Raw genomic sequence first — 20,503 nt, 5'->3', positions numbered from 1 at the left:
AAGGCATCTTGGTTATGGAGTAATGCTCGGTGGTGCCGGGTACTGCACTGCCTCTGCACCCCTGCTTGAGTCTGTGTGACTAAATGTGTGTAAGAGATGGAGAAAGTGAGCGAGAGGGAGAAAGGGAAAGGGGGCGTGTTGATGTGTGCGCTCTGCTGCTGTGGTAGTGTGATGCTAGATGGCTGGATCTCTCTCTCTCTCTCTCTCTCTCTCTCTCTCTCTCTCTCTCTCTCTCTCTCTCTTTCCCAGTGCACTGCCCGCCCGGCTGTGCTTCTTGCTGCTGTGCACTGCTGAACCATTTTATGCTACAGAGCTGCCATAGACATCATTTTGTTGCTTGTGTCTCTGTCCTTGGAGCCCTGTGGGAAGCACCTGCCGCGGTACTGGTCCTTTAAGTGCTGCTGCTAAGGTATGGCACCGTTTACCATCTGCTGTCAAGCTGTGTGTGTGTGTGTGTGTGTGTGTGTGTGTGTGTGTGTGTGTGTGTGTGTGTGTGTGTGTGTGTGTGTTTTAAATACAATCCATGGTTGTGTTTTGCTTGCTGTGCTGCAGAATCGGAGATTTGCTGCTGACGGATAAAGATCTCTCACACTCTTAAAGGTTAAGATCATTGAAATGACTTGTCTGCCTTGTCAGTTGGCTGTCCAACAGTACAATTTGCCTCCTTTTCTAGAGTATCCAGGCTCGCTGAAATATAGCCAGAGGACATTGCATTTCATTTGTATGCAGTAAAAATTCAGTTCATCTATTTGTGTTCCTTCTTATTAAAATTATGATGCAGTGGGTATAAGACAATACTTGGCTGTCTTTACCGTATTTCCATGGATGGTCTAACGTGATTTAGGGGGTTAGCGTCAGCGCCAGTTGAGACCGCCTCGCCTGCCAAGAGGCATTCTCTCTTAAGTCTAAAGAGAAGTTGCATTAATAAATTGAGGAGATACATTCCAACGTGCAAAATCAATGGTGCTGACCAAAAGAACATGATTGAATCCAGACCTCTCAGGTGTACCTGTGTTGTTTGTGGGTCACAAAAATGTGTTATTGAGTGTGATAATTTCACCCTGTAGGTTGCTGAGAATCGCTGGAGAGAAGTGCGCTTCTGAATTTTGTAATCATTAGATTTGTGCCTAGTCAGCATTTAGCCACAACATATAAAAGCGTGGATGACAGCCACGAGAGAATCTGGGTAGTAGGAGTACACAGATGTGCCTTACGATGAGAGAAGGCAATCGTTTGTGTGCCTCTTGGCGCTTCTGCTACCCAATGTCATGTATAAAGAACAGTTTACGCAATTTAGGGGTGTCAGTATGGACATACACCTGCAATTTGATCACATTTTCAAATAACAAGCTCCCATTCATACTGTAGCTCCTCCTCCCCACCTTGACAAGCACACATTCTCATTCATCATCTCGCAGGTTATCCCTGAGCTGCCAGCAAGTGGCTTTTATCTTCCCTACACAAAGAGGAAAGACGTTCATATTTTTAACTCTCACTATGAAACATGTTGAATAGGGTGCTGTTGGTGTGGAAAAAGAGTCGTGAATGGAATGAGTGAATTGAAGGAATCATAATTATTTGCAATGCATAAAGCTGCCTGAAGCATTTTTATCCATAAAGCTGGAGTGTGTTTGTTTGTTTGTTTTCTCTGTGTGTTTATTACAGGGTATTGAATCGATTGCAGCTGGACTGCTCTGTTTGACGTCTCACCTCTCATCCGAGTTTGTTTCATCACTTGGTGATGGTTAAGCGCGCAACAGTCTCAGTTGGTGTGGCAAACCCAACTATTTATGCTCCAAGTTGAAGGCATGCCCCGACCACTAATGGGATGATTCTTTTGGAATGCAAAACGACAGTCGTTAAAATGCCATGCAGAGATGCTCGTGTCTGTCAGCAAGTCGTTGGGTGGTAACCCCCTCAATAATATCCCATTCAGTTATTAAAAGGTAGTGGAGTCACGACGGCCTGCATTTTCACTGTCTGTTGGATGTAAATAATTGAGTCTCTTTAGGATAGATGAAAGGGTAGCATTGTATGTAGGGCTACCTGTCCATCCCACCATGTTTAGAAATGGTCTTTTGACCTTTATGTACAGTTGTGCTCATAAGTTTACAGACCGTAGGGGGTCGGTGGCTCCTCTTACTTCTTTTTCAAACCACCTGTGTTCTCTGTGAATAATATGTCCATTTTTGTCCTCAAAAGATTGCTCCTTCTCTCTGAGGTGCAGGTAGACTGCTTAGTCTTGTCCCATCTGTGTTGGGCTATGCGTCTGTACAGTGGTTGGTGGATTTGCTAAATATATATATCTGTGCATTCCTCACTGCTCTCGACTCCATGCACCAGATCTCTTTTCTGAGTATGGGGTGTCCGGTCTTTGGTGTGGACCAATCTTCGTCTCAGGGCGTTGCCACGTTAGAGGTATACCGGAATATTGTCCGTCCATCCATTTTCCGATCCGCTTATCCTCACAAGGGTCGCGTGGGGTGCTGGAGCCTATCCCAGCCGTCTTCGGGCAGTAGGCGGGGGACACCCCGAACCGGTTGCCAGCCAATCGCAGGGCACACATAGACATAGAACATGCAAACTCCACATAGTGAGGCCCGAGCTGGAATTTAACCCGGTACCTATGCGCTGTGAGGTCAACGCGCTAACCGCTGGACCACTGGGCCACCCCCGGAATATTGCATTGGTTGAAAATTCTCAAGTCTTTCAGACCGACATGACACATGGGTACTAATTTGATAGATTGAGATTTTTTTTTTGTGTTCAGACATATTTTTTGTGGATTGAGAAGTTCTCTTACCTTGTTAACATTTTTGGCTATCAACACTCCAGCCTTCGTCAGAATTGTCAACGCTTCCTCTTGTGAGATGAAGACCTCTCGTGTGTTACCTGATATCACAAAAATGAAAACGCACAATGTCCCCAATATGCGCCGATGTTTACTGAATGTGTCCAACATGAGAGTGTTGTGACATGGCGATGTTGCAAAAAATAAAGGCTTGATTTGGAAACGATGTTTGCCCTCTAGGCAACCTGCTTTTGTACAAAACACGATATCGGGTAGGACATATTTATAAATTTTTATTGATGACTGTTTCCTTGTCACGTGCCCGGACCCATTTTGGGACAAATCCACTCAGCGGTCAAGGTTCTTGGTGAGCAGTGAAAATTATGTTATGTTATAGATACATTTGTAACATTGCCGTAGATATTTAAACACCAACTTGAAATAAAAGTACACTTTTTTGTCCGTACAATATAACATAATTTTGTAATCTTGTGCGTAATCGTCAATAATACCCCCCTTGATTTTAAATGATTTATTTTGGCAAAAAACAAAAACAAAAAAAAAAATGTGTCTTATTCTTGAGAAATTACTGTGAATGAAGGTTACATTTGATTTAGTTGAGGACATATTATTCATGAGGGATTTAATGGAATGGGATCATCGTTGTTGCACATGAATTGTGCATTTGTGCATGATTCTCATTTTGTTTCATTCCAAATGCCCTACTGTGATGTAGTACATATGTAGCCAATGTAAAACTGTGCAATAAGACCGTCTTCCTGTTATCGGAGAGCCCTTGTCGAAAGGGCTGAACATGGCGAATGTTGTAGCTGTGCATGTGTGTGGATGGGTTGTGGCTGAGCGTAGTCTTAAGTGACTGAAGCTTGGTCATAGTAACAGCTGGAACACTGCTGCTGCTGGCGCCAGAATGTGGTCTCAGTAAGGCACGTGACCCACAGTGTGAGGCTTTAGTGATATGAGCAGCAGGGTTGCCGCGCAATGTTACATAACACTATCTTCACTGGGAAACGGCTCTGGAGATGCCTTCTGTAAGGCTCCGTGACAGCAGAGTGAAAGTGCATTATCATCGTTAGCAGCCCTGTCACTTGGGCAGACTGTTGGACTCTCCCATGCGTGACAATGCAAGCAAGGCTTTTACGCATCATCTAAACATTCAGTGTGATTGTACATGTTTCTTCATGCAAGCACCCTTAGCATCCACCCTTTAAACACGACAGAAAAACGCACACTTGTTTACACTCAGTGAATGTTTGTTTTGCTCAAATGATGCTTAATTTTGGTGCAAATTGATAACGTGCCAGGTGTCATGTCTGCAGGCAGTCTGACGTTCAGGGCAGACTGGTTGCTGACTGTGCCAGAGGTCACCTCTGGGGATCCGAAGACATTCATAATTGATGTTTCTGGAGTTAATTAGGTCTGTTCATTCCATCATTGGACAACACTGATTGAAGAGTTCATGGGTTTGTGATAGTGGTGCTGACATCGAAGTTGTTTGGTGATGCCAGAATGATACATTTAACGTGTTTGCTGTAAGAATAATTGATTGACTTTTCCAAAGCTCATATATTGAATGAACAACAGTGTTGGTAGCATTTGTATAACAGCTTCCACCCTTTTGAAAATAATTTAACCAAGCTTTTTTTTCAGTTCAACCCAAGGGCGCTTGATGTAGTTGAGGTTTGGGTTCTTTTCTGCCCCACTCTATATAAACTATGCCTAAAGTGGCTTTTTTGCACAGGATTGCAGTCCGTCTAGAACCGAAATGAGTGTTCCCCAAAATGTTTTCCACCATGTTGAAGCATGCGACCAAATGTCCAAATGAAGAACCGGTATGACTATAGAGAACATAAAGGGCCGATTTACTGAGCTCCTAAATTGGGAGTGCTAAATTTCATAGTCATTAACATCTTGTGCATGCTGTTCGTGGGCATGTTAATCTACTAAAATTGTGACATTGTACTAATCTCCCATGATGTGCTCAATTGCGTGTTCACTCACTAACTAAGTGTGTGCACTGATTAACCTTTGTCGTGTCATGTCCGCAGTTGACGATTATGTTTAGGCACCTTTCGGCCGATGTTCGCACCGTCACGATAACTTCTGTTTCAAGCATGTTAAAATAGTTCACACAAGCGAAAAACTCAACTGTATTTATAGAGAACTTTAAAACAACCACCGATGTATACCAAGTGCAAAACTGGAGCAAAAGTAAGTCATACAATAACACAATAAATTTAGAACAGAGACAGTAGTAAGCGCAAAAACAGTAAAACTAAAAATCACGTCTCATGCTGGGTCAAAAGCCAGGGGATAAAAATTAATTTTAAGTCAAGTTTTAAATCTGTGCAGCGAGAGGGATTGCCTCACGTTCAGATGGCGGTCATTCCAAAGAGAGGGACCAGCAACGGAAAAGCCTCGATCCCCTCTGAGCCTCCGCTTAGTTCTCGGTCTCTGGTCCGCAGCCCTGAGGCACCGGGCTGGGACGAAGGAGCTCACAGAGGTAAGGTAGAGCGAGGCCATCTAAAGATTTGAAAACAAATAATAGAATAGAATCTTCAAAAGAAGTCTAAAATGTACAGGGAGCCAGTGAAAAAGGTCTTTTCGCTGGCACTGTTGTGCTTGCCAGGTTGCACCTGTCTTCGAGACGCTATATTTAAAAACCAGCCACTCCAGTTGGTCTCAGTTTTGCTAAATCCCATTGCATATGCTAAATTAATCTATACATATTTACGCCTCTCAGAACCGATTAAAGAATTTTGCTTGTTTGGAAGATGCAATCCTGGTTGTACCCATAGTTAACAGACCATACGTTTGCTGGTGTGAGCAATCATGGATTCTCATTCTTCGAAAGTAATATGATCATGTTCAGGTATATCTTGTTTGCCTGAATGCTGTCAATTGGTGTAAAGAGGTGTTACCTAATTCCTTTTTTGTCTGGTTGCTATATATTAGAGTGAATTTTGATCCACCAGTTCAGTCATACGCCGCAAGTTGTGTTGTTTTTCTTTCAAGTTGCCATGCATGTCCTCATTTTAGTGCATTGGTTGTCATGCAGTCTACTGAGTCTTACTTTGATTCCCTTTGATATTGCATTAGTAAACTATGTTGACAAGTACCCATGACCTGTGTCTCACTCATACCCAAAAACAATATGAGCAGCACCCTCAGATGTCACCGGCTTTGTCCGAGAGTCACCCTTCACACTGCCTGCTGGAGGCTAATTGCACTCTTTGATAACCCATTATTGGCAGGCAAGGTTCCGCACTTGAACAGAACAGTTAATACAAGGCAAACGTGCTGCTCCAACCCACTTTTAACTTTGGGGATAATTATTGAAAGCCAATGCGCTCTAGGGTCAAAGCTATGTGTTTACGTGGGGGGTGTAATTGATGCTAATGTCCTGATCAAGTGGAATTTCACAGTGGATTAACAGGGAAAAGCTGGGCTCTGCTGTTCTGCATGTGGTGGCTTCTGTTATTCCATTTGCAATGATTTATCTTCGTTAGCGGTGTGATAGGGCATGCTACATTGTTTTATGCAGAAGTCTCCGCGGGGTTATTCAAGCCTCTTCCAATCCACTACTTCCATGCTGAGCCTTCAAGGGTCAGGATTGCCAAGTAATTACATGATGAAACTGCAAAACGGCGCTGACTTCAAGAACATAAAAAGATTTATTATAGATATCACTTTTTTTCTAAATAATGTGTATCACCGTGTGTAATAAACATTTGTATCATAAACATTTAAAATTTAAAGCAACAGTGGAATGTAAACATCTGAAGGATTGAGTAACTAACAAGATCAAATGATGGAGCCATCATTAAAATATACAAATCAAAGTCTTCCATGGCCCTCTGAAGAACTAGGTCACTGCAGACGACACACCACTCGGCTCACGTTCCGGAATTGAATGAAGTGGGCCAGTTTAGTTTGAAACGGTGCTCTCATAGTAGTCAGTTTTGGTGCTTCCACCCATGTCAAAACTTCTTTTTTCACTCAGCCATAAAGAGTCAACTACTCATATATATATATATATATATATATATATATATATATACATACACACACACACACACACACACACACACACACACACACACACACATGCCAAAGGATCTTGGCTTGGTTGTTCTCAACCATCCTTGGACCATCTCTACCATCTTGAATCTGGGACCTTTAATATATACTTGGTATAAGTGTTCCAGGACACTACTCCTGCTACTTGGTTATGCCTGACTAGCTAGTATCTTACACTCTACTGTGATTTGCTGCACCATCTCTGGGGCTTCTTTGCATAGCCTACACCTGGGATCCTGTCTGATGTGGGAAATGCAGGCCTCTGTTTACCTTGTGTTTAGGGCGTGTTCTTGTGCTGCCATGATTAGCGCCTCCATGCTCGGGTTTGAATCCCGGTCAGGGCGAATGGTAATATCCAATTCGGTCCTTAGGCAAGACCCTTCTTGCTATGCGCCGATACCTCGGAAGCGTGACACAAATAATAATAGAATCATACCGGCTCGGACGTCACCTGGGTCAACAAGGTCCACGCCAACTGTTTGGGAACCAGGACACACTGGTGAGAAATGGGCTACTGAAACGAGAGTGAGACATGATGTGTTTCTTTTTTCACAATTTGTTGTCATTGTGAGATGATTCCATGAAACTGGGTGAAGTGGTATCATGCGCCCTCATTTTACAGTATGTGAATTGAATATCTGTGGGCAGGGTTTTGTTCTCTGCAAATGTCCTTGTGGATGTTTCATTCTCCTGAATTATGACCCCAATATGCCACCGTGCTACTGCTCCCTTTGTTGGCTGCTTCACAGTTACTATAGAAGCCAGCAACCATATACCATAATTTTGTTTTGTTACAGCTCGAGAATAAATAGCATCAGATACTATAATTAAGAGCCCCTGAGCACATGGGAAGTTTGAGGGGCTCAAAAGGAATGCAGAGCTTTAGTAAAAGGGCAGGACACAGATGTCTGTTTGTGTTAAGAAGGTTACGGCACTGCCTTCTGCTATGAGATACAACCGCTAATTGCCCATTGGCCGTGAGTTGGGCATGTGCAGCTGGGGACATGCACCTAAAAATATCATTGCCCGTTCCCATAAGCGGCAGGCACATGCAGCAACATTGCATTAATAGTCATTACTAATGGATGGCTTGGACAAAAAGGTGATTTTCTGGCCATGTCCTCTATGCCAGGAAAGAGACCAAAGTCACACCAGCAAGGGTTGGACAGGACAGCTTAGACTATCTCATGGAACCACCCTTCACTTGGTGGAGATGTCACATTGTCACAGCCAAGCAAGTAACATGACATCTTTTGTTTTGTGTGTGTGGCCCAGCAGTTTCCATGTTTGCTACGTCGAGACTTGAGCCCCATGCAGAGTTGGCCTGCCATGCTTGAGTTGTGTTACACCTCTGCCACTATGGAACAAAAGCTGCATCTGGTTCCACCTAAATGGAGCTTTGAATAATTGAAATGTCACATTTTTATGATACTAGCATGCTAATAATACAGATGTGACATCTGTATTTGTGCATACTGTAAGACACACAGTACAGTATGGGGATAGAATTTTCCTATGCAAATTACATTGTTATTAAATTTGTATTTTTCTTCCACTGGAATCCTTAAATCAAATGCTCTTCGAGTGTGTGTGTGTGTGTGTGTGTGTGTGTGTGTGTGTGTGTGTGTGTGTGTGTGTGTGTGTGTGTGTGTGTGTGTGAGATTAAAAATGGAGAGAAAACTGCTCCACAATATAATATGACTTAAACATGGTAGCCATCCATTTTCCCAATTCATTGATGTCGTATGACTTGTGCATATAACAAGCAAAAAAAAACATTCTCAAATAAATTGTGAAATGTTTTTTTTTTCGTCCAAGTGAATGTTAAGTAAAATGTTTAATTTGCTTCCAGAGTTAACTTTGAACTATTTTCAGTAGATACCTCAGTCTTTCGAGGCAGAATTGAAAAACATCAATGAAGGAATGTTTGCTGTTGCTGATAGATGTGTTCGTCCACTCAGACCACTTTCTGGCAAACACTCACCTGCACACTAAATTTGGGTGCAAGGCAATTTATTATTCCATTTTTTTTATTATCAGTACGATGTTGCAGCAGCAGTGAACCTTTACTGGACTGGAATGAGAATTAAAGCAAGAGCAAACGTGGTCGCGATGTAATGTACAGTATTAAACTTTACCTTGTCAGTGATAAGCAGCCTAAAAATATAGATCTGTAGTTCCTGAGAATATACAAGTGAACCATTCATTAATCTTCAACTTTGTCTCTTTTCCCCACTCCTGGCCCAGCTAAGAAATAAGGTGACACCGCTGCAGCTCCCCAGTGTACAGCGTTTGGACAACCTTTGTCTTCTACAGAACAGCAGTGCAGCCCTGAGCCTCAACCCTGAGACCCTGAGCAGCCCAAGGCTAAAACGGAGCTTACTGGTGAGCTTACTTTATGAAAGATTGATACAAGCTTATTGATGGTGGACTGGACAAGGGTCCATCCAAGGGAAAAATATAGATATAACACAAATAAAAATAACAACTGTAACCACTGTTTTTGCTTCACTTTTCAAAGAATTGACACATCAAGATGCTGATTAAAGATCATGATTTTTACACAGGCATGACCTAAAATGGTCACTATAAAATGATTCTATGCCATATGGGAATGGGGGGGGGGGCTTTGCTGCTGTACCACCAAAGTGTTATACACAGTGAAAAATAAATATTATACATCAAATATGGAAATGTTGTTGGGTGACCGCTGCTTGTACTCGTACACATTTCCACATAATGTTCCCGACACAGTCAAGCGTCAACAAGCTGGTGACATTTAGATTTTTCCATCCTTTTTTGTGTATTGACTTACGTATTTCATGATCCCTTCTTGGCTTTGTTCAATGATCTTGGCTTGAATCTGGTCCTAAATCTGTCGACTTAGTGCTATGAAATTAATTGGGCTCAATATTGTCTCCAATCATGATCATCATTGACATTGATTTTTAGACAAGGGAAAATACTCCTGCATTAGCCTCGGGAAGTCCAGACACGAATGGTAATTAAAACCTATTTTTACACTTGCTGTGGAGACCATGGTGGGAGGAGTTTCATCAGAACTACTGTACATGCTGTGAGCAATACAAGACCAATGATAGAAAGTGCATCATTAATGATGGTAAAACAGATTTTAAAAACAGTGAGCTTTATTTCTTTCTCCATCGCTCTCTGTCACTCTATTCTTTCGCAATATCAGTTTTAACTGTCTCGATGAAACACTTTACCCAAATTGTAACAATTGTGTTTATTTGAATGGGCTGGGGCACTCGTGGCCATGTTGTTGAAAAGTAATGGATGTAAACAGCTTTCCAGAAACAACATGTCCTTGTTCTCATCAGGCTTTCTTCAGGCTGCTTGCAATTCTCTTGACGTTTCCTTGACGTCTGTGCTTCAATATGAATGAGCAGAATCGATTAGACTCCAGTGTAATAATTGCAAAGTGGTGGATGCGTGCTTGTGTGTTTGTGTATTTCTCGAGCTGTGATGTGATATGAATCTGTTTGTACGGTCTCATTCATGGGACAAAAAGAGAGTTGGCATAATGGAACTAATCACATTCGTTTGAAGGTATTGTCACAATAATGATGGACCTTCGAAATTCGGGAAAAACAATTATATTTTGGCAGGTGAGCATTTTCCCAATTCTAAGATTGCATGTGGAATAGACATGAACATTAAGGCTCCCACCTGCATCTATAATGTCCATGTATGTTTTCCCCAGGCTTTAGTTCTAAGATTGCATGTGGAATAGACATGAACATTAAAGCTCCCACCTGCATCCATAATGTCCGTGTATGTTTTCCCCAGTCTTTAGAAACACCTTTTCAGCAAGACTTTCACGAGCGTCAAAGCCCTATATTTGACACTTTTACAGTGTAGCCATCATGGGTTGCATCAGCTGTGGCCTGTATGGGTGTGAGCTTAGCACCACTCACTGTGACTGTTGGCAAAAATGAGGCTGGTGTGAGTTTTATTTATAAAACCCCACCTGGTTGTTATATAACTACTTGATGATTAGTTCGTCAACATTTTGTCAGGGCTCATCTGCATCGCTTTCAAATAGACCAATGTGAATTAGAAGCCATGGTGTGATTTAAAAACACAACGATGAACTAATTAATTTCACAACAGACATTGGCTTTTTTTTTTTTTTTTGCTTCACAGCAAAAGTAATGAATAAATGAGGTGAATAATGTCGCCGATTACATCACACCAATGTGTGTAAGGAGCACTGGGACAGACTGGCTGATTAGTAAGTGCTATGAACTTCACTGCTACATCTTTACCTCGCAGTGTAAGACTAACATGAATTGAAATGGAAAGTTTGATTTAGTTTTAGCCATTTTTCCTTGATCATTTAAATTGATCTAGTTTTAGTTGACAAAATGCCATGAGGTTTTACAGTAGTTGACGAAAACTGCAGTGGAATTAGTCCAATAAAAATATGTAAAAGGTAACATATACACTTTCCCTTCAACTTCTGAAGGTCATGACGATCACCTCGATCAGATGTTCTCGAATTGTGCTAAAAGTACCACCAGTGGTATGCAGGTGATTCTTAAATCCCCAAAACGTTCAAAAAATGCAGATTAACTCTCAGTATCTGTTTTCCACAAAAACAGTGGAAAAATCAAATATGCAAATTTGCAAGTGCCAAAGTGGCAGTATGCGTGTGTGTGTTGGGGGGTGGGCAGGAATTAGTCCAATAAAAATATGTAAAAGGTAACATTTACACTTTCCCTTCATCTTCTGAAAGTCATGACGATCACCTCGATGAGAGGTTCTCAAAGTGTGCTAAAAGTACCACAAGTAATATGCAGGTGATTCTTAAATCCCCAAAACATTCAAAAATAATGCAGATTGATTCTTAATATGTTTTCCACAAAAACCGTCGAAAAATGCTTGACAAAAATATTGACAAAAATGTGAACAAAAATATGCGAGTAGGCAATTTTTCAGGTGCCAAAGTGCCAGTATGCATGTGTGTGTGTGTGTGTGTGTGTGTGTGTGTGTGTGTGTGTGTGTGTGTGTGTATATGTGTAGAGGGGCACTATATAGATACTGTATATTTTCCGCACTATAAGGCACACTTAAAAGCATCCCATTTTCTCAAAAGCCGACAGTGGGCCTTATAATCCGATGCACCTTAAATATGGATCAGTATTTTGGTTTCTTGGACATAGTATTCCAGTGCGCCTTATAATCCGATGCACCTTATATATGGATCAGTATAATGGTTTCTTGGACGTAGCATTCCAAATGATTTGTAGAGCGCTTTGTTACAGCTGCAGCGGTTGTGAAAGCTCTACATAAAAAAAGCTGTATTACATTGTATTCCATTTTGCGTAGCTCCATCTCGTGGCTGCAAATGCAACCACAGCCACTATCGTAGCTTCTATTCTATGCGCCATATAATGTGGTGCGCCCGATGTATGAAAACAGATTTAAAATAGGCCATTGATTGAAGGTGCGCCTTATACTCCGAAGCGCCTTATAGTGTGTGTTGTTATAAGGCACACTTAAAAGCATTCCATTTTCTCAAAAGCCAACAGTGCGCCTTATAATCCGATGCACCTTATATATGGATCAGTATAATGGTTTCTTGGACGTAGCATTCCAAATGATTTGTAGAGCGCTTTGTTACAGCTGCAGCGGTTGTGAAAGCTCTATATAAATAAAGCTGTATTACATTGTATTCCATTTTGTGTAGCTACGTCTGGGTTGAGAAATGACCACTGTACAACTGAGCCATGCTGCCCCAAGTCGGTTGTGATTGAAGGTGCGCCTTATACTCCGAAGCGCCTTATAGTGTGTGTTGTATTTTTTGTTGTGTTACATGCTTATCTGTCCATGAATTTCAAGATCCATTCTGGACTGCAACCGTTTGTTCAAGTTGGTTAAATGGGCTGTACAGCACTTTTCTACCTCAGGTACTCAGAGCGCATTACACTGTTACCTACTGACGACGCAGCATCAGGAGCAACTGGAGGTTCAGTGTCTTGCTCAAGGACACTTTGACATAGTTGCAATGGCTGGGGATCAAACCGCCGACGTATGGGTTGACCACTGTACAACTGAGCCATGCTGCCCCAAGTTGGTTGTATTTCTGAACACATATTGCCAGGCATTTCCCGCACCCGCCTTCAAACCGGCTGTGTAACTTTCTTAGCCACGTCATTGTGATTGGTTTTCTTGTCAACACTACAGAAGCGTGTAACAGGTAATGTGGAGTAAACATTTTTTGTCTGGCAAATACATTTGAATGTACAGCCAAACCTCGGTTTTCGTCCATAATCCGTTCCAGAAGGCTGTTCAAAAACCGAAATTGTTCGAAAACCGAAACCACGTTCTTTTTAAAATAAAAATGTTTACTGAACACGTCTGCTCACAATGGAAAGCAACACGACGAAGCGTCACTTCCTCGTGTAAGAAAGGCGAGAGGAGTCAAATGGTGCATTCAAGTGCGCTCAGTTCGTTCGAGAACCGAAATTTGTTCGTCATCCGAGGCATAAAAAACTCAAAAATTTTGGTCGAAAACCAAATTGGTTGAGAAATGAGACGTTTGAAAACCGAGGTTTGACTGTACTTGAAATTATGTTCAACCATGCTTGCAAATACGTGCGAACGTATCTGTAAATACGTTTGCACGTATGGCACATCCTGCCTTTTCAAACAAAAATTGTTCCCGATTTCTTTCCACCTTAATCTGTAGTAATCTGATCAGATGCTTCTTGAGATGAAACTGGATCAACCTGATTGGACCACACGATAATGTTGTGGCATTATCATGCCAATATTGCTACATTATTTCTTCTTGCCCTTAAGCAGCCGCAGACAAGTTCCACAGTGTGTACATCGACTGAAAAATGGTCATGACACAGTTAAAATTAAATACATGGAAGAATGATTATCGCTGGTGGAACACAATTTTAACACACAAAAGTATTAGTTTGAAAGGATTCTCTTTCAGGATTTTCTGAGGAAAGTATCATGTGAAGAAAGCTATACCCTTGTACTCTGCCTTGTACTTTTTGGTGTTGCTGAAAAAGATTTGGATACAGTCATGCATCTTGCTGTGCTGCTATGCGTGTTTTTTTTTTTTTTGCACTCCTCAGTCAGCAGGGAAATGGGCTACTCAGAACAGCAGTACTGAGGAGGGGGTGGATGGGTTGGAGGTGATGTTATTAGTTCCCTGAAGTGGAAAAATAGATGATTATGGACCCTGAAAAACTGGGCTACTGGCAGTAATTACCAATATTGCATGCTCTTACGTACTGGAGGACTGAGTGAAATGGTAATGAAAAACAGTGAAATGGGAATGAAAAACTGCATGAAACTTCTTCAGCAAGCACCATTTGCCTGCAGCTCTGTTGTCCCACGACGGACATGCAACCATCAAAACGGAGACACCCTTCGAAAGGTCTCCTCCTACACATTAGTCAGTCCCCTTTACATTAAGTCCATGTATATACCTCTCTGTTATCACCTTAGTGTACTTATCTCGGCCCGGGACAGGAAGAGATTGGAGCGACTAGTCAGGAAGGCTAGTTCTGTCCTGGGCTGCTCCCTCGACACTCTGGAGGAGGTGGGCAACAGCAGGATGCTAGCTAAGCTAAAAGCTATGTTGGACAGTCCCTCCCACCCCCTCCAGTCCGCCCTGACAGCACTCGGTAGCTCCTTCAGTCAGAGACTGTTACACCCGCGTTGCAAGACGGAGAGATACCGCCGCTCGTTCCTACCGACTGCTGTCAGGCTGCTGAATCAAAAATGAATAAATAAATAAATCATAAAATTATTTAAATGATATGACAAAAAATGTGAATGTGAATAGTTCTGTGACTACTGTATTTATATTGCACTTAATTGAACTTATTGACCTTATCCATATTTGTATTTATATTGCACTTAATTGAACTGTATTTTCTTTTCTCTTCTTTCTACCCACAATCTTGCTGCTGAAGGCTGTAAATTTCCCCAGTGTGGGACAAATAAAGGATATCTTATCTTATCTTATCTTATCTTAACGGACAAAGCTTTGTGTCCAAAGTGACTCTTTTGTTACCTGCTGATAGTTGTCGAGAAAACACAGATGAAAAGATGTTATTCTGGAAAAAAAAAAGAGTAGAGGATTGCAAGATGTCACAGTTCCAGCACCCATTCATCATTCACTCTTACACCATCTTGCCCTTTCAATTTTTTTACCGTATGAAAGCAACACAATTAATTAGGAAAGCAGTTGGGTCGTGTGGCACAAGCAGGCAAGCTAGTTACCACTGTACAAACTAGTTCCTCACTGTCCTTTCATATCAATTGCCAAAAAGTGTTTTTCAAATAAATCTTCACTGTAATGACTTTACTCCTGATTTTGCATAGTCTGAGAACATAACTCTGTCATAAACTGCCCCCGGTGTCATTCATATTTTTCTGACATTTTCAAAAGAGAGCAATGCTATTGTTTCAAGACCTCATTTACCCCGAAACCTGACAGAAAAGAAAGAAGGAATGCACTTTTGGAAGATAAACTGGCAGACTGGAGTTGTTCAACACGAAAGTGTGAGAATATTTGGTGCAATATTGTGACGTGTAATGACTACCGGTATTCCAGTCTCTATATTCTCTTCTCACACTTTCACTAAGGAAGTGTCCAATTATCTCTTGGCCTCTTCAACACGTCACTTGCAGCTGCCATGATGTCAAAGAGGCAAGACTTAAAAAGGGATGTGAACAATTCCTCACTGGTTGACTTTTAACCTCATGTAAGAGTTCAGGTCAGCAGTCAGGCCTGCAGGTTTAGTTAGCCCAAACTTGGTTTGATGGAGGTGTGAATCATCAGCGACACATTTTCGTGATGATCATCAATAAGATCCAGCCAGACAGGGAAAATCTGTCATTCTCAGGCTGAACAGTGTCTAGACAGTGTCAAGTCTTAAATGCTCTTCTGAACAAACACGACTTGAGTTTCCTTTATCGGTCTCACATCTTCTTTTGCACTCCATCATAATTGCCCAGATTAATAATTTATTTCAGTTTATTAATATTCAGAGACATGAGTGGGAATATGTAGTTTTCACACAAGGGTTTCTCATTTATTTCTTGTTTTACTGTGCAGTGGTTGGCTTACACGATGAATAGCCCTTCCCCATTGTGGAGCTATTCCATCTCATTCATAAATGGATTACAGAATGTACCATGTCAATAGTACGTCTGATGTGATGGGGCAGTTACATTTCCTCGTCTGGGCCATACCCCGTGTTTTTGCATTTGTGTTTTGTGGTGTACATGATTGATACATGAATCAGTGATGTGGGAGGTCCTACTGTGCTAAGGGGGACAACCTCATGTTTACATCACCTGTAATGAAGTTAAAGCTGTGTGGCACCCACACTACAGGCATCCACCGGGTCGCTAATTTAATTACTGCTTTTACTTGCTGACCATCCCAGGGACTAACAGCACGATTCATTCAACTGCCTTGTTTTTTTTTTGTTTGTTTGTTTTGATTATCCAATTCATTTCAAAGTCTTCCATACCACGTCACCTCACAACTTCACTTGCAGGCAAGAGATTTCCGCATCCTTCATCACTTACGCTATGCACAAATTTTCCCAAGGGGAAAATCACGTGACATTTCATTCCTGAGTTTTTAATCATTGTTATGCTAAAACATTCATGTTGATCATGACAACACAACCACAGATCTGTAATGTTAAAGACTGCATTCCTGCTTCAGCCATTGAGTGGTCACTTTGTAGTTTTTCTTCATCCTGTCTATTAAAGACCGTTGGAGGGCCACAATCCTCAAAGGAGTTAAAGTTTGACACAATGAAACTACTGTGGAGTTTTGACTGTATAACTGTGACAGGTCTTAAATCGATCGCTGAGTAAACTGCTTATTGTGGAGTCTGCTGTTATTGATTCAGCCTCTGAATACAATGTATCCTCGAAATTAAAAGGCTGTATAGTTTGAAATTTGGCCATGATTTTCATGGAAAAATATAGCTCTAAATTGGCAAAAAAAATAAAATAAAATAATTGGACGTCTAACCCCCACTAGCATGGCAAGAGCAACTGACCTCACTTCTGTGAGCATCAAGAACAAAAACTGTTGCTGTTGGTGGTGGGGGTGGGGTGGGGTTGGTGCTCGTTGTGCTTTGTGATGTGAGGAAAGGGTACACTGAGAAGATAAATATAGACTAGAAATTGCAGTAAGACTCCAACCAGTATCCTTTGCATTATCACTCGATGTCCCCTCCGTGTCTTCCATACTCCATACAGGGCTGGAATGTTGCCCTCCCTCAGGTGTGTCGCCGTGGCCCCACTAGAGGGTGGTTGCCTCTTACTTGCTCGGGGTTGGGTGGTCGGCTAGCAGTTGTGGTGTTTACAAGTTGACCTTTTGAGGTGCCTTTTATTTGTCTGCTGTGGTGGGTGTTGAAGGATGATATAGGTCACTATATTGGCCTACCTGCGGTCTCTCGGGCTCCTCTGTGAGGCTGGTGGAACCATCCTGTATTCTACGATTAGCAGAGGTGGCAAATCCAGGTCCAGAAAGTAAAAACCCTGCCACCGTTTGGCTTTAGCCACGTTTTTCTACTCAAGATATTGTTTACTTGCCCTTTGAGCAAAAGCACCTGTGGCTCAAGCCTCACTATGGCTGGGATTTTATTTTCTCAATGTGGATTTGCCACCACTGGTGGTTGGGTGTCCTCTGTCCAGGTTGTCGCCGTGCAGATGTATGTCCTGCAGAGGAGTCACAGGGACTCCGCCTTTGTACCATATTTGATGTAAACATTTAAAAAGGATTTACTAGGAACTTGTTTTTTTCTTGTGTGACATTTTTTGTTAATATGTGCACATGAGGCTTATCTGTAGCCAAATCACTTTCACATTTTGGGCACTATTATCATAGATGGCGCATCTGCGGTGGAGCATATTCTCATTTTCGGGTAAGCGCAAAGCTCGCCGCGTGTTTGCCATTATGACAGACTGTGTGCCAAGCTTCATCTTCAGGTAGCGAGGTGTAGCCCTTGAGCTGCGCCCAGAAGAGTGACAAATTGGTAGCAGAAAGTCGGTCTAAACTTTAAAGTTACGCCTGCTCAGACCACGTCTAATTATTGGTGCAGCTGCTCCAATGCAATGTTGATGAATTTGATTGGAGCACAGGCAGACAGACTCTCAGCTCAGTGGACGTGTGGTGAATGACAGATATATTTGTCATGATCCCGTTTGTTGAACTGTTTGTGTCTTTTTCTTGCGCCGCATTATCATGGGTGAGACGTTTTAAGCGCTGAAGAGATAGGAGCTGGAATATTGTTTACTCATTGCCGTTTTTATCGGTCGTGTGCTTACTAGCTACGTTTCAACCAGTTGCCATTTCGCATACCATATTTTTCGGATTATACGTCGCTCCGGATTATAAATTGCACCAGCCAAAAATGCATAATTAAGAAGGAAAAAACATATATAAGTCGCACTGGAGTATAAGTCGCATTTTTGGGGGAAATTTATTTGATAAAATCCAACACCAAAAACATACATGTCATCTTGAAAGGCAATTTAAAATCAAAATAAAACTAGAGAACAACAGGCTGAATAAGTGTATGATATGCTAACGTTACATGACGCTTAAACAACGAACTGTGAATGTGCCTGGTATGTTCACGTAAGATATTAAGAGTTATTTAGACAACTATAGCACAAAGAACATGCTAACAAATTTACCAAACCATCAGCGTCACTCCAAATCACGAAATCCAATGAAATCTTCATGTTCGGTGTCACTTTTTAACAACTCCGCCAAATCCAGAGGTAGAAGATGCAGCGCTTCCTCTTCTACGTCGCTTACGTCAGAGTCATCATAAGTTGTTTTTCTCAGTTACTGCCAACGTGGAAAGTATCAACACAGGCCGAGAGCACCCCATTGCGGTTCAATGTGAAAATAACATGTGACGTGTACAATGTGTTAACCATTTCACACATAAGTCGCTGCAGAGTATAAGTCGCACCCCCGGCCAAACTATGAAAAAAACTGCGATTTATACTCCGGAAAATACGGTAAGCGCTTCTGGTTTTCCTAGTCATAGTTGGTTATTTGACTTGTGGAGATTAAGTTGCTTGTAATTGTGCTGGTCTCCTGTCCAGTTTTCTAAACTTGTGTAGTTTAACTGTACCTTCGATTTGTGTATGTTTTCCACTTGTTTTTTTTTTTCTTTTGCACACTTCGTATCTTGTGTATCTCTGGCTGAGTATCTTTGTTCCATTATTGATTCTTCTGTTTATTTATTTTTCCGTCAAGTATTATTTTCCCCTCTTGTCCTTCTGGTATCTGCTCTCCGCCTAGCCAACTTGGTTTGTTATGATCTCTGTTATTGTCTCGTGTCAGTCCGTTGTGTTCCATTGTTTGTCTTTGCTCGCGTTTATGGTGCACCTTTGGTTAAAAATAAACAATTGTTTGTCCTCTCAAAGGTTGTGTAGACTCTACTTTGGCGTTCGAAGTTCTGTGCATGCGGCCATGACAGTATTTCATTCATAAATATGTGAACCGTGGATATCAACCCCTCTGAATCTTACACACAAATGATCAGAGTGGGTGGTGGTCTCCAAGTGACCACTTCACACCACAGAAATTGATCTCCTCCCAAACCAACTTCACATTATCTGCCCATAGAAGCCTGTTTGCAGTTCCATAAAAACATACTTTGTACACTTCAACATCCCGGATAAACAAATAAGTTTCCGCTGGGGAAAAATTTGGTTGTCTGCGCTCTGCCATGTCGAGACTGTCAGTGTGGTCGTGCGTCGCGTTTAAAAGATATGAGAGGCGTAATTTTGACTGAAGACTGTGTTCACTCTCACAATGGCACAAAGCTCCCCTTTCAGATACGCTCGCTTTTTCAAAATAAATTCGGTATTGCATTCATCTTTATAACAGCTGTATGAGCCTGCAATGAATTTGGCAGATTCAACCATACATTATCCACATAAACAAACAACCATTCATGCTCACAATCTCACCTAGAGGCAATTTATAGTGTTCAGTTAATCAACCATGCATATTTTTGGAATGTGAGTGGAAACCAGAGCACCCGTAGAAAACCCACGCAGGCACAGGGAGAACATGCAAACTCCATATAGGAAGGCCGGGGCCAGAATTGAATCCTGCGTCTCTGCACTGTGAGGCCAATGTGCTAACCAGTCAAGCCACCATGCTGCCTCACAGATTCCTCCATTCATCCATCAAATCATACAAAACTTTTTTTTTAAATAGTAATTTCTCAGCAAGAGTCCCCAACAGGCATATATATATTTTTCCCAACATATGCTGTATTACCAGTATGAATGCTGATTTCTTTTTTTGCGAATTAATCCTGATCTTCTCTATTTATTTATTTAACGTCACATTATAATCTGTGTGAAATCTGTGGTTGACCGGCATCCCATTATGGATTGTGGTCGACCAGCGATTCCACTGTTATTTCCAACCAAAACACGAAAAAAACCTTCACTATGACTAGCCATGTGTGTCCAACAAAATTGGAAAGTTTGCCATATAAATGAAGATAATGATGGAATCCAAGCAAAACACCTTGAAGGGACATTCTGCGACGGATGAAT

The 20,503-nt window shown here is 41.7% G+C and overlaps 1 protein-coding gene across 4 annotated transcripts in view; it reads left to right on the top strand.

Annotated features, from left to right (window-relative positions):
• Window positions 1-330: 330 nt before the first annotated feature.
• The window catches only part of rimbp2b (RIMS binding protein 2b), a 91,071-nt gene continuing 70,898 nt past the window's right edge, over window positions 331-20,503 (top strand). For all 4 annotated transcript variants that reach the window (XM_019862793.1, XM_019862798.1, XM_019862790.1 and 1 more), the window contains exons 1-2: window positions 331-409; window positions 9,137-9,274. The gene's annotated coding sequence lies outside the window, so the exon portion shown is untranslated. The remainder of the gene's footprint in view (window positions 410-9,136; window positions 9,275-20,503) is intronic.

The sequence above is a fragment of the Hippocampus comes genome, unplaced genomic scaffold (assembly GCF_001891065.2).
Source record: "Hippocampus comes isolate QL1 unplaced genomic scaffold, H_comes_QL1_v1.1 scaffold147, whole genome shotgun sequence".
In the NCBI taxonomy this organism is placed as follows: Eukaryota; Metazoa; Chordata; class Actinopteri; order Syngnathiformes; family Syngnathidae; genus Hippocampus; species Hippocampus comes.
This window is presented reverse-complemented; position numbering and strand designations above follow the sequence as displayed.